General features: G+C 59.0%; 1 long non-coding RNA gene across 1 annotated transcript; it reads right to left on the bottom strand.

Moving 5' to 3' along the window:
• Positions 1-4990: 4990 nt before the first annotated feature.
• On the bottom strand, positions 4991-8488 carry LOC111095000. The gene is made up of 4 exons (XR_005378979.1): positions 8353-8488; positions 8096-8232; positions 7182-7287; positions 4991-5344 (listed from the first exon to the last, which is right to left on the bottom strand). It is a non-coding gene; the product is annotated as an uncharacterized LOC111095000 (long non-coding RNA).
• Positions 8489-8934: the final 446 nt, after the last annotated feature.

The raw sequence follows: 8934 nt of genomic DNA, 5'->3' as shown, positions 1-8934 counted from the left end.
GGGGTTTGTCCTAATTTACAAGGCTCTGTGTTCCATTTGGCCTCTCAGTGTTTTTGATATTGATTCTGTTTTCATCATGTTGCTCAGTAGTTTCTCCATAGGGCGCCTGTACACAGCTGACAAACCAGTTAGAAATAAAAACCATTTAGGAGCACGTGCTGGTGCCATTAGAACCTTTCACAAAGTGCTAGGAACAAACAGCACACAACGCATGTACAGCATCACTCAAAATGAGGTTGATACCGAGAGCTGGGAACAGTCACAGCTGTCGGGAACCGAGTGGCCACAGCAGGCATGGGAGGGCAGCAGCCTAGCTCTGCCCGGGTCTCGGCGGGAGCACAGCCCCAAGCCTCCCCCAGCTCAGGGTCTGTGATGCTGGCCGTGGGGGGAAGGACGTGGTGATGCTCTGGCTACACTGGTGCCTGGGACCCCGAAGGACTCAGGTGATGGGTCCTCCGAGAAGCTTTGGGGGCTCAGCAGAAAAATACAATCATGTCATGTTGCCCTGATGGAGGCACAAAGGGGAAGAATATCTTCCACCCTGAGGTGTCCTGCCTGCCATGGGCTCAGGAGGCCTTTCCTTCCAGCGCCCAGGGGCCAACATTTCTGAAGGGGGGTTCATCTATGGATGGTGCATCTCATGGCACTACGGTGGGGAGGTGGCCACACTGGGGGAGTGGGGGCAGCGAGCTCTCTGTCCCTGACTTTGGCAAACCACGTCCCGGGTTACCCATCTCTCCGACCGGGTTGTAGGACCCCTGCTAGTTACCCCTTCTTAATGAGGATGGAAGGACCCCACGGGGAGCTGAGGAGTTCTGCGACCACAGAGAGCAGTGCTGAGACTGACACACACACACCCCCCTCTGCAGTGAGCCCTGGACCTCCTGCACCTCCATCCCTGGGACTTGTCTCTTTCAGGGCAACATGCCCCCCTGCTTCACTTTTTCCAGTTTGTACCACAGTCCATAGCTTAGGACTGGAGAGGCCTGACTGGCACACATTCATGCTCTTGGCAGACTTCCTCCTGCAGGTGACTTGGAAAGAGAGCCACACTGACTGGCCCTTGCTGGGAAAGTGCCAGAGATGCTTCCTGTGATGGCCTCAGTGGACCCCCAGCTCCCTGATGTTGCCCCATATCACAGACGAGGAGACACAGGCTGGAGGGGATTGAAATTCTTGCCTGACATCCCCCAGCCCCCAGTCCAGCCCGAGCTGCCTGTTGGCACGGAGGGAGCAACCACAGCCCAGGGAGACCTGTGAGTTTTATCATGGGATGAGTCACTTGGCGTATTTAGTTGCATATTTAGTTTCTGTGCTTCATCTCATTGAATGTATTTCATTCATATTTCATCCATCTGTTACTTAGACAACTACAAATACACCTCTACATGTGGTGATGGTTTAGACTCTGGGGTGGTTAGTACTGAACAGAAGATGCTGCGAACGGGGGCCTGACCAGGATCGCCTGGCAGCAGACGGCAAGAAGCTCTACTCCTGTTTCCATGAAGACTTGAGTCTGGCCACAGCCACAGAAGTGAGGGTCCAGTGGCCACTTCAAGGCTTACAAACAAACAAACAAACAAACGAGCAAACAAAAACATCTTTTCTCTTTGATCCACAGCAACCGGGTTTCAGTCCTTTGCAACTAGATCCCTGCCTTGTAAAAATATCTTCTCCACACTCCTTAGCACATCATCTCCACCACCTGTACCGTGGCCACACGCCTACTATAATGAGGGAGGCCCATGAAGAATAGAGGGAGGCAGCTGGTGGCAGGAGCTCGCCCAAGTTTCACGTGTTACCATTTGACACTTGCGCTTTCAGCTCTTACAGACTTCCCGATGCTTCCAGGATGCTAGATGACCAGGTATTAAACTCAGAGGGGAGACTCTGTCCAGGGCTAACTTCACTCCTGTGCACTAGGAGCACGCCTGGGGAAAGAAGCAAAACATCACAAAGCTGTCCTCTCAGAAATTCAGCTCTCTCTGGGAAGGCTCGGCTTTGCCAGCATACTTCACAGGGAATAGAGGGATGACAAAGTCCCTCCTCCTACACAGACTCACACAGTTTAATAGTTTAATATTTTATTTCTGTTTTTAGAAAAAAAAAGTGGACTACCTCAGGGCCTGCAGACTGAGCTAATTAGCATTAGGGGTAGGAATTTGGCTACTTGGTGACTTCTGTGTAGCAAAGAACAGAAAAACAAAGCTTCCAAATTGGCCACTGGATTTCTCCAACTCAAATAAATGAAAAGAAATGTGCATCAGATTATTCTAGAGTTATCCTCGGAAGAATCACTGGATTTCATTTCCAACAGGAGAGGGAGAGGGAGTAAGGGAGACATGATTTCCCTACTCAGACTCAAACCTTTCCGGACAAGGGAAGCCAGATACAAAGGTTGAATGAAACTTGGCCTTTCCTGGGAGGGTTCTTCTACTCAGCACTGTCCTCCAGAGGGGATTCATTGGCATTTACACCCAGCAACAGCAGAGAAGAGGATGGTGTTTCTGGTTGTTTCCTCCTTCTGCACCAGAGGACAACCCTGTCTTATTCTTAACCAACAAGCCTCTCCTGGACAAGCAAGCGGGCAGACATGGGACTGTCAGGTTTTCTGGGAGGCCAGGCTCTTCCTGGTGGGCAAGTGAATGGAGCCATAAACACCTCCCTCCCCAGGGCTGCTGAGCATCTCCTGGGCTCCAGACCCCGAGAGGAAGCCCCCGGCAGCACCTGCTCTGGAGCTGGCCCTCAGAGAAACAGGTAGGGGGCCAACCCGCGGCAGGCCCTCCTCTGAGCATCAGTGGCCCGGGCACAGGGGGCTCCCCCCACAGGCTCTGCCCACGCTTCTCTTCCCCCTGAATCATGACACGATGGTTCGAAGCTGCACTCTGTGGGCTCCGCCCAGCAGCCCCCAGCTCCCCGGAAGCTAGGACCTAGAACATGTTATGCCCCCACCCCCCGGCATTATTCAGAGGGGACCTGACTGGAATCCCGAGTGCTTTGCATCCAGAAGACACAGGGCCTCATCAAAGGACCCACCCACAGCTGCCGAACCTGTGTGGGGACCAGTGACGGCAAACTGAGCTCAAGGCAGACTCAAGACTCCATCCCCAGCAGGTCTCCTCCGAGCCTGCCCCAGCAGGGAAGACACAGCCACAGGCGCTCCACTGTTCCCAGATGCCCCAGTGCCCCCTGCTGCCCAGCGCAGGTGCTCTAGGACGCGGGCCTGCCCTGGCACTGCCGTTCCCCTGGGCCTGGCACGGGGCCTAGCACACAGCGGGCGCTCAGCGAGTCCCCTGGGTGACCGACACACGGATCTCCTCCCCTGGGATCCTGAGGGGAGGTCACAGGGACCGGCAAGGGTGGCTCTTCCCACAGGCACTTGGCACCAAGTTTGTCCCGTGCGCCCCTCTTGGCGGGTCCTTTACCCCGTTGCCTCCCATTTGCTGGGTGGTTTGTGCCGCTGTGTATATTTGATGGTCCCAACTGTGCAGCAGAGATTCCAGCAGCATCCATAATTAATAACTGTGGTGTGTCAGCTGACGCGGCAGCACTTGGCGTTCAGAACGGTCTCCTGCGCAGACACAGCCTCTAGGCTTTCCAGGCCTTCCAAGGCTTCACTCCGCATCTTGCGTTCATGGACCAGTGGCCTGAAAAGCAATTCAGTTGTGCTGTCACTGAGGCCTCGGGAGCTCCTGGTGGCTGCTGGATTCCCGAAAGTCATCCCACGCAGACCGCCGGAGCTTTGCTGTCTGGCCTGAGCGCCCTGGGTTCCAGCCCTCGGCCTTCCTTTCGGCCTCTGCAGGTAACCCCTTGGTGCCAACCGTTTCCCGCATGGCCCCCGCGGCCACACACCATGTCCCCCAGCTCAGTGTGAAGGCCATGCCCCCGGGGCCCGGGTCCGCTCGCTCACCACAGGCCCCTGCGCCAGCGAGTCCCCACGAGAGAGGCTGTTGAGTGAGCGGGTGGGTGGGTGAGCGGGTGCTGGGCGCTTCAACTGCCAGCCACAGTCCGCTCCCACCAGCACGCTGCTTCTCTCGCTGTGGGACCCACATGGGTCACCTGGGAGCCGGTTAAAGACAAGGGCCTGGGTCTCCCTGAGAGTCTGGGCTCGGACGTGGGACCTGCAACACAAACCAGGCCTTCTAGAGGCTTCTAGCCTGACGCCAGGTGGGGACCCCGCCAGGTCAGCCTCCCCCGCCACCTTGACAGAACAGAACAGGGGTGTGCCCAGCTGGAGAGCCGGATCCTGCTCCACCTCCTGCAGGCCTGGCTCCCCGCAAACGGCTCAGTACACTCCAAGGCCCAGGAGCATTTTCCCACTCCCCTCCCTGTCCGCATCCCGTTCCTCAATCAGGATCCAGTGAGGACAATGAGGATGCTGCTGCTTCTGGACCCTGGAGGATTCGTCTCCACACTGATGGTTGTGAAGAGCCCATGAGAACACAAAACATCTCCAGGAAGAGGTTCTCAGGGACTCACGCAGGGGACTAATTTGTGTCCACGAGGCTGTTTCCTCATCAGGGCTGGGGGGGGGGGCGGGGGGACCGGCAGTCTCAGGACCGGGCCCCAAAACTGCAGCATCCACTGGGCTCAGGGTTCCTTCAGAGCAGGCCTGCTGTGCGGCTCCAGCATGTGGCCCAGGGAGGAGATGGGGAGGATCTGGGCGCAGGAGGGACTGGTGTGACAACCCCAAGGCCAGGGTGGGGCAGAGTGCCCACAAAGAGAACGGAGCACTCCCCCCAAGCCAGCTCTCCACCTGCTGTCTCCTGGCTCAGGGGTGCACAAGCAGACCCAGACACACACGTGCATACACACCCCAGCACATGCACACACACGCATGTGCACACTCACAGACACCCACGTACACGTGCGAATGCACGCACAGAACACATACACATCCATGCACACATGCATGTGCATGTGCACATGACACGCATGCACACACACCCATGAACGCATGGGTGCGCACAGTGACATTCACACATGCGTATGCGCACAGGCACACACATGGCCGTGCAGGAAACACCACCACCTCCGTGCCATGTGCATAACCCTGTGTGAGAGGACTTTCTCCTGTCGCTGCCTTTTTCCACATCTGCCACCTGCCCCAAACCTCGCAGAAGCCCGCCCTCTGGGTGCTGACCGTCTCTGGTTCCTGGGCAGGAATCCGCCCTCAAACATCTGGACAGCTGCAGAGCTCACCATCCTGGAGACCTCCGATCATCTGCCTCTGAGAAGGGGCTCCCCACGGTCACCCAGAACTCATCAGGTCACATCTTCAGACATTCAGGAGCCTGCCTTTCCCAAAATCGGAAGATTTGCAGCCATAGTATATGTCCTCGTCCTTTTCAGAAAAGGGAGGGTTCAGTGGGATGTTCCGGAACCTTCTTTGACACAGACCTGGGGGCAGCTGATGCTGGCGATAAGGCTGGACGGGCCCGGGAAGGGATGTAATGACCTAAGGAAGCTCTGGGGGCGCGTGGGGGCACAGTTACAATGTGTGCCCTAGTTGCTCCTCCTTGGGGAGCTCCAGGCCACGCTCACAGCAAGCAACAGTTGGGCCAGCCTGTCGCCGGTCACACAGTCACTCAGTCAATCAATCTGTCAATATTGGGTCAATGCCTTGCTGTCCGTTTGACCCTGGGTGTGTCTGGTGAGGACATGCAGGGTGGTGTGGAGTGCGGCCCCAACGGGACGTGGTGCCCACAGAGCTCTGCTCTCCAGATCCCGGGGAGAGCGGGCAGGGGGTACTGGAGAGACAGCTGGGTCCTGGGGTCTGCGGCCTCCTGGGCTCCCTGGAGAGCACTAGAGGGGCCCCTCCCGGGGAGGACGAGCTCGCCTGGGGATCCAGGCTGTCCCCCTGCACAGGCAGAGTGCTCAGAACCGCAGTCCCCTGTGGGATCTGGGTGGAAGAGCATCTGCACCCACCCTGCATCCCGAGTGTCCCCAGCAGTGCGCCCACAACTCGCCCACCAGCAGGGTCCACTCTTCCCTGATGGACTTCTCTGCCCTGGTGGGCTGACAGAGGAGCCCCTGGTGTGCGCCATGGGAAACCCTGGGTCAGCACCCCAAGTCTCTGCCTGGGAGGAGGCGCTGGGGCTCCCAGTGGGTCTGGCCCATTCCCAGGCCCTCCTCAGGCCCCCAGGGTCTGCCGGCCTCCTGGCCTGGGCCACAGGGAAGGCCCCGGGTCGCTGGAGGGGAGGGGGCTGCAGCTGGGCTTCCCTGTGAAAGGTCCTCAGAGAGCCACACAAGGCGGCCTTGTTGGGAACAGCCTCCCCCGGCTGGGGTTTCCTCCCACAGAAGCAGGAAGGGTGACCCCGGGACCCGGTCCCGTGCCCTGCACCGCGTGGGGCCACTGCCGGTCTATTTCTAGCTCCAGCCCCGGCTCCCCCCGACACTGGGGCACTGAATGAAGCTCTTTGCAGCAGGATCCGCCCTCCCTATGGCCCTCCTGCAGCTGACCCCTCGCTAAGGGACACAGAGGTCATCGACCTCAGGGGGGCACAGCTGTGAGGGTGGACGTGGCCAAGGCCTCAGCACCAATGAAGAGGCTCCCTGGGGACTCCGGGGGCAGGATGCCCTTCCCCTACAACCTTCCGCGGCTCCCCGTGGCCCCTCCTTCCTCGAGGTCGTCCCTGGCATGCACACCCTCGGTGCCCCCACCTCCCTCTGTCCCCTGGTGAGGCCAGGAGCCCCCCACAGGCAGGGTCAGGGCACCGCGGTCTGAACCCGGGCACCCCCAGCAAGACAGGACAGAGTCCACTCAGCAGAGACGGGCGCAGGGGTGTACGCAGTGACACCTGGCCCCAGGCCTGAGGTGAGCACCGCATGCCCTCCCCGCTGGAAGGTGCTGGTCAAGGAGCCTGGCCCCTGGGGAGGTGGGGGTGTCCACGGCCCTCATGGGTCCGATCAGTGTGGGGCCGGAGCGGGTGGGTCCACCAGGCTTCTCTGGCCTCAGTTTCCCTGCCTGTGAGGTGGGACTGGGAATCCCAGCAGAGAGCCTCAGGGGCTGCTCTGAGGTCAGTCGGGGCAGTGACCACGGGGGCCCACCAAGACCCCGCCGGCACGGGGTGGCCCAGAGCGCCCAGGGCTTCTCGCCAGGGTCAGTATGGGTCAGGACAGAGGTTCTCTCTGCAGACTGAGACCCCCCCCACCAGCTCGGGACCGCGGTGCTCACAGACCGTCCAGCTGCTGCCGGCCTCAGGCTCAGTGTGGGATCAAAGTTGCTCAGGCTTCGGTAGTACAGGGTCGATGCAGGAGGTAGGTGCTCACGCAGCTGGGGGGCGGCTGAAGGAGGGGTGCAAATGAGCCCCCATCATGACGCAGGGTCACCGCAGACCTGACCCCCCAGGCCCCCGTCCTCTGAAGACTGGGATCAGATGCAGACCCTCTTACACCGGGGGGTGGGTGCCACCTTCTCCCCGTGCCCAGCTGCACCTGCTCCGAGAGCTTCTCTGTGTCCTGTCCACCTGCTGTGACGAGGCCCCTGAGGCAGAGCCCACGGCACCTCTGCCTTCACTGGGCAGGCTTGCCGGACCCCTCCTCACGACAGGCTGAACAGGGCTTTTCCCCGGACCCTCTGCACACCCCGAGCTTGGGGGCCACTGAGGTCGGGCTGGAGGGGCCTCTCCCTGCGGGACATGACCAGTGGTGACGGGGGCCTTGGCTGGGAGTGGCAAAGGAAGGGGCAGGATGTTTGTGGGGCTCAGACTCCAGCATGGTGTCTGCAGGGCTGTGGCGGAGCCAGCTCAGAGCAGCAGGACCCTTAATGAGTCATGAGAAATGTTCCAAAGCCCCTAGAGATTTCAGGGACCAGGTGTATGTCTAATGGGGAGTGGGTCCTATGTCACACCGGTGGGCTTGTGAGCCAGCAGAATGAAAAAAAGAAAGAAAAAAAAGAAAGAAAGAAGAAAAAAGAAAGAAAGAAAGAAAGAAAGAAGAAAGAAAGAAAGAAAGAAAGAAAAGAAAGAAAAAAAAAAAAAGAAAAAAAACAGAACAGACCCAGGCACAAAGGGGAAGTAATGAGAAGCTCAGGATGGTGCAGCTTCAGGCGCAGTTTGATCCAGTAGCTCAAGCCCTGGCAGCAGGGCCTGACCTCTCTATCTCGTGGGTCACGTTTCCTGTGCCCACGTCGTCCCAGACCAGCATCTCCTCGGTGTCACGTCCACCGAGACAAATTCTCTTCTCCAAGCGGATGCAGCCACCTGCCACGCCTGCATCCATCACCCTGTCCTGGGAACGGAAGGCTCTGGTCTGCAGAGGCTGAGCACCTGGGGTGGGGGTGCCATCAGCCCTACCCAGACCACCCGGACAGCGTGGGGAGAGCCCCCCGATGGAAACCAGTGCTGTTACCTGAGGAAGAAGGACCAGCTCACTCAGCTGCCCTCCAGGGTCCCCAGGAGCTGTCACACTGGGTGTCTAAATTCGTCTCCGGAAATGGGGCTGCCACCTCTTAGCCCCCAAGACGCCGGCGACTTTCTCTCCTCGGGGGCCCGCAGGTTCCTAATGAAGGGGATGCCAGGACAAGGGGGCAAGGCCAGACCTCATGGATGCCCGCCCTGGGGGGCAGAGCTGAGCAGCCTTCACCCACCTGCAAGGACCCTGTCCCGTCACCATCCGGGCTGCCCGTGCATTTTGTGCAGGTCACCTGGGCTGCCATCTGAGTGACCGCTCTGCTCACCAGTGGCAGCAGGACAGACGCAGCCCCAAGGACCCTTGGAAGTGAGGAGACTCCCCTGTAATGAGCTGCTTCTGGGCCAAAGCTGTGCTGCTGGCGAGACTTCCAAGTGCGGCAGGAGGGGAAGGGTTAACTGGTGTGGGGAGCAACTCAAAGTCTTGGAATCCACCCTGTTTCTGAGTCTGTGTTTTGTGCCGGTAATTAATTGGATGGAAGCTGTTAGACTTTATGAGGAAACCGGAGATAATGCAGGTTCG

This window comes from Canis lupus, chromosome 26 (genome assembly GCF_011100685.1).
Source record: "Canis lupus familiaris isolate Mischka breed German Shepherd chromosome 26, alternate assembly UU_Cfam_GSD_1.0, whole genome shotgun sequence".
Classification (NCBI taxonomy): Eukaryota; Metazoa; Chordata; class Mammalia; order Carnivora; family Canidae; genus Canis; species Canis lupus.
Note: the sequence above shows the minus strand (reverse complement) of the source record. Positions and strands in the feature narration are given on the sequence as shown.